The sequence below is a fragment of the Helianthus annuus genome, chromosome 5 (assembly GCF_002127325.2).
Source record: "Helianthus annuus cultivar XRQ/B chromosome 5, HanXRQr2.0-SUNRISE, whole genome shotgun sequence".
Lineage (NCBI taxonomy): Eukaryota > Viridiplantae > Streptophyta > Magnoliopsida > Asterales > Asteraceae > Helianthus > Helianthus annuus.
Window position 1 is genome coordinate 46,320,739 of NC_035437.2, and position 6,000 is coordinate 46,326,738.

Genomic DNA, 6,000 nt, shown 5'->3' on the forward strand with positions numbered 1-6,000 from the left:
CGTATACCAACTCTCGGTTAGTGTGTTGTCATTGTTTGATTTGAGTTTTCTTTGATATTCTTGGTTATGATTATACTTGCTGATTTATATGGTGGTATGATAATAAATATAATCTAGGGTTTTGCTAGTAATCATGTTTTAGGATTGTTTGATCGTATGAATGCTGATTTAATAACTAGGGTTTGTGATAATAAGATATTTTTGAAGATACTTGGTGATAATAAACTATTAGATCCGCACTAATTTGTGCCTCTGTCACTTTAACGCTCTTATTTTTATCCGCCTTACTTTACATTACAGTTCAACATGCTCAACCCCGAGCTTATACCTTTAAGGCATTCATGGATTGTAAACCTCGTTTCTTCAATGGCACTGAAGGAGTAGTGGGTCTTTTACATTGGATTGTGAAGGTCGATTATGTTTTTGAAATGTGTGATTGCCCTGTCAACAATAGGGTAAAGTATGCAACCTGTACTTTAGAAGGCAATGCGCTTTCCTAGTGGAACACAAAGGTTCAGATGCTGATTGACGGCTGCCAATGCTACCCCATGGAATGATTTCAAGGATCTAATAAAGGAGGAATATTACCATAGGGACGACATTCAGAAACTCGAGGTGGAGTATTACAATCTGAAGATGGTCGGGTCTGAAATTGAAGCTTATACGAAGAGGTCCAATGATTTGGCTTCTCTTTGTTCCAATTTGTCTGAGCCTACATACAAGCGAATCGAGCTTTATCTCAAAGGTTTAGCTCTTGAAATTCAAAGCTTGGTGACTTCAGCTAACCTACCCACGAATCAACAAGTCATCAGATTGGCACATCGTGTAACAACCCGCACTTTCGTGCGTTGTTACTACTCGATACACTCGTTACGCCTAGCACCAGAGATTCGGATCATAATGTAACTATATCAGATCTATCGCTAAATCGAAGTATAATCGAATAATTACGCATATTCTATCGCTATTACAAACCTATTTTCAATAAAATTTTAACGCTCACGATGATGTTGAGTGCCAAAACGTAAACAAGCAACGCTAACAAAGACTATCGGGTGAGTACCATGTCTCCAGCCATCATGACGATGACGGCAACACGAGCAAGTAGTGCCCCGATAATCATTGTGGCACATCACATCGAAGAACGCACTCGAAGGCACGCGTAACTCGATCATCGCACCGAATATTGGATATATAGATACGTATATACGGCCCTTTTGTGATTAATTATAATAAATAATTAAATAATTATATAAATATATGAAATTACGGCCCAAACAGTCGAAATCACGCAGAAAACGAGGACCCAGGGCTTCCGTACAGACGGGCCAGCCAAACGGCTGGGCCAGTCGATCGGACGGGCCAGCCGATCGGCTGGGCCGCCCGTTCGAATGGGCCAGCCGAACGGCTGGGCCGGCCGATCGGACAGACAGCCAATCGGCTGGGCCCATCTGATCGAACGGACCGGCCCTTGTAAGTTTTCAACCAAGACGTTCCAGCCCCTTAATCTTCCGATTTCTCGCGATTCTTGTAAGTTTTCAACTCAAATCTTGTACTTCCTTGATCTAAATGCAATCCTTCATCTTTCTATCTTTCAAAATCCGACTTTTAACCGTGAAATCAACGGATTCGGAGTGTTATAGGGTGATGTCACCATGGAGTTCTTCAAAGGTGATGTCATCCCATGAAAAACCACTCAGATCCGAATGGTTTCCATGCGATTCTTCATGAATCTCGCCCAAATCTATGTTTTCTAATCAAAAAGCCATGGATTGAGATGTTCAGAGTGATGTCATCACAAGGTTCTTATGAACTTTAAGTGTTGGCCTCATTCCACCAAGAACAACTCAGAACCCAGGGATTTCCAAGAATAATCAAGGTTTTTCATATCTGATCTATACACCAAAAATGGTAGGAACAGAGCTTAGACTGACCTTCTACTCATTCTTAGTGTCGTGTTGGTCAGGGATCTGATTCCTACTGAAGAGACGACCAATTTCGAGTTAAACACGAAAAACCGCCAAGAACGGCCAGTTCTGATGGAACGGGGTGATTCCCGGCCGATAGAACAGGTCGGAATTGATGGAATTTCAGTGATTCAACGCGTCACAACAACGTCTCGACCAAAAACACCAAAGAACACTCGAAAATTATCGAAAACAGCTGGATAGGCTGGCTGATCGAGCGGCCCAGTCGATCGAGCGGCCCAGTCGATCGAGCGGCCCAGTCGATCGGCTGGACCAGCCGATCGAACGGCCCACTCGATCGATCGGCTGGACCAGCCGATCGAACGACCCACTCGATCGAGCAGCCCGGCCGATCGAGCGGTCCATCCGAATGGGCCAGCTCAATCCAACTTTTCGTCCAATTTCACGTACTTCGATACCGTTTAACGCGTAATCCAATACTTATGCAATTAGTCTGAAATCAGGACATTCTCAGGTACCATCCCGTCAATCCAACCAAATACACACTGTGAGTATACTTGACCCCTTTTATCGAATTTTGGGTGTAACATACGTTCCTTATAAATCGAACTTATCCAACGAATGATTCAAATTGTTAATCTATCACTTGCGAATAACTGTTTGCGTAGATATACGTGATGCTAGTTGCATGTATGCTAGGACTTATACTCGTGACGTCCCAGCCAAACTAGTATAGTACTATTGCGCCCGACGGGTTCTAGTTATGCCATCGAAGAGTCGAGCATCGAGGACTTAGCTGGTAGTATCAGTTTTGTGAGTATATATGTCGTGTATTACGTTTATGCATATGGAAATTCGCAGCACTTTTAATCTATTATACTATTACATATCAAACCTGTATACTCGCCAATACTTTTGTATTGACAATATTTTAACGTATGTTGCAGGATTAGTCGAAGTCTACATCAAATCAAGCTAGGAAGTCTAGAAACACACCTAAATTCTAAGTTGACGGATTTGAATTGTTCGAGAGGACAAGACATCTGTGATAACTTACGTGATTGTATTGTTTGTTAGTATGGGATGACAAATGTAATGGATATTATCGCAATATAGTTGTTATGGATTCTCTTGAGCAATCTGATTCGCCTACTGTCGCGCCCCGATGATTCCGCCATCGGTTGGGGTGTGACAGATTGGTATCAGAGCCATAACTATAGGGAATTAGGCAAGACTCGACCTAGTCCGGGTCGACGTCTTAGAGAATGACCTAGTCTATAGTCTAAGCACCCACAGGCTGCCTCGTACGAACCCAGTAGGGTTTGTATTGCGCCTACCTGATGCTTCTGATCGAAATTATGACTTTGTGTGAACCTCGCATATTACAACTTCACACGAGGAAGCCTTTCCTAAGGCTGGAATACTACTAGCCTTTCCTAAGGCAGACATAACACACATGTTTTCGAAAATACTCGCATCTCACAACCGAGCAATCCAGTCGAGACCCGGTGTGAAAACCAGTAACTCTCGATAGGATTCCTCACTCACCGCATTTTTCTAGCACGAGAATCTTTTGTTGAGTCAGGAGTGACATCCATACCTCAACAAAAGCCTCCCTTTCGAAATTCTAGTGAAGCTCTCAGATTTATTCGATGAGCGTAATCACAGATTAGGGACGAAACTATTAAGTCAGGGGTGAAACCCGTACCTTAATTAACCGTTCCACTCCCTAAAATTTTTTCAAAAAGCTCTCACCAGGGACTCGACCATCACAACGACTCGAGCCACGCGATGACTTGGGGGATGAATGCCATGAGCTGCATCCCAGTGGAAGCATGAACCTCCAAGAGTCAACGCGTGTGCACGAACTTGTTGGGTGTGATTGAGTTACCTTGGGTAGTCGACGCCTAAACACCCGAGGCACTCCGAGTATCTTAATAAGCCTACGACTCACCGGATTTTACGGTTTGATGAGCTCAGTTACATTTTATGTATTTAATTGCGATTATCATTTTTCGCTTCCTATTTTACAAAACGCACGACTCGTACAGCCATCGCAATCCAAAACAAAGACCAAAGGATCGCAACAAAACTAATGTCCAATTGTCCGATTTCTCTCGCAATCCCTCTCTCAACGCGTCCTCGCGCATTCTAAACTATATATATGTGTGTATAAGTATTAACTACAACTATCTATATCTAAGTACAATCAAGACATCGTGTGAAAATCTAGGAAGTTCGTGTCTCCTATGTGGCTCCTATGTGAAGTCTATTTATATTGCACATTACAAGTTTCGACCGCGCTCAATCGCATCGTAAACTCGAAATCATTATGATTGAATCTCATTCCAAATCTCTCTCTGTCTAGATGCCTTCCAACAACCCTATCTCGAGACGAATAGCTAAGAGAAGAGCCAAACGAAGCGCCGATAAGAGGATTGCCTCGATTGTGACCAAGGAAGTGGTCAAGCTCATTCCTCAAATTGTTGCACAAGTGCACTCTCTCAGTAACTCTCGAGCCACGAAGGACTCTAAGACGGAATCGCCGCAATCTACCTTCCTCTACAAACACTTCAAAGCCTGTGACCCGATGGAATTCACAGGTGAAGGGGGTGCGACCCAACTGCTCCAGTGGTTCGATTCTATCGAAGTCACTCTTCGACAAAGTGGGTGTCCCGATAGTTTCCGTACTACTTGTGCTACCGGGGTATTTCAATCGCGAGCACTCGACTGGTGGACCGCCGAACGCAACAAACGTGGGATCTCCGCAGCTTACGCCCTCTCTTGGGACGAGCTGAAGGAACTCATGAAGGAAGAATATTGTCCCCCTCACGAAGTCCAGAAGCTAGAAAACGAATTTTGGGAAATCAAACAAAACGGAGGTGACAATGCTGACTACACAGCAAGGTTCAAGCAGCTTAGTGCAATCTGCCCAAGTCAAGTTGACACTCCAAGGAAAGCCATCGCAAAGTACCTCCGCGGCTTACCTGAGAGTGTGGGTGATTTTGTAGAAGCTGCAAGACCTGCTACCATCGAAGAAGCCTACCGTTTAGCCGCATAGATCAACAGTAAGCGAGTCTTGGACGGGTTTTTCTTCAAGAAGCCTGTCAAACAAGCTCATCAAGCAATCATCATCAACTCATCCGATGATTCCTCTGGCGAATCGATCGAGGAATCATCTGACAGCTCCTCTGAAAGCTTTTCTAAGGATTGCTCCGACAATGTCTCCATCAAATCATCAGGCGAATCCGACAACGACACTGCATCATCTAAAGAAGCACAACCAAGCCGCAAACAAGAGACCGTGAGCCCAGACTCATCAACAACTGGACTGCCGCAACCCGAACCTCTCCAATCAGTCCCAGTTCAATCGAAACGTGCTTACAATGGGCCCCATCCCCTGTGTTTCACGTGCACGTATCATCACCCGCCAGAAGCAAATTGTCGCTATTGCACAAATTGCAACTGGTATGGTCATCGTACACAGCACTGCCGCGCAGGACCGCAACTCTGAAGGAAGTCAACAACAGCCGCAGTCTCCGCTAGTGTTCTCCACAGCAACGTTATTTTGCTTCTAATGTTGTTGTAATAATATGACTTATCGCTATCATTTCCTTTTATGTGTGGAGCTTATTTCATCTATCGTCGCATGTGGACTCTATTTCTCTTACTCCAGCACCACCTAAACGCTAGCACTATGTACTATATAATGTATTTTACCCTTACAACACTCTTAGAATGAGGTGAGATATACGTGCAAGGAACAACTAATCGCGGGTGCACACGGGATTATTCTGGTCAGTGCACGGAGATCGTAGTGAAGTTCTAATGGTGCCATAACGTTTAAAAGCATGATCAAGGGTCTTGGCCATGTCAACAAAGTGTGACACCAAAGCACGGGGCATAAGTAGTAGGGGTAACGCAAGGTGTGCTTTACCATACTACCGAAGCTTCGTGAAGAAAGTGCCATGTAGAGTTGGACGTTATTAGACCTATTATATTATAGTGGTTACTTTCGACACAATACAAATCGATCACAAGGCGTAACAAAAACTAAAATTGCATCACTGCG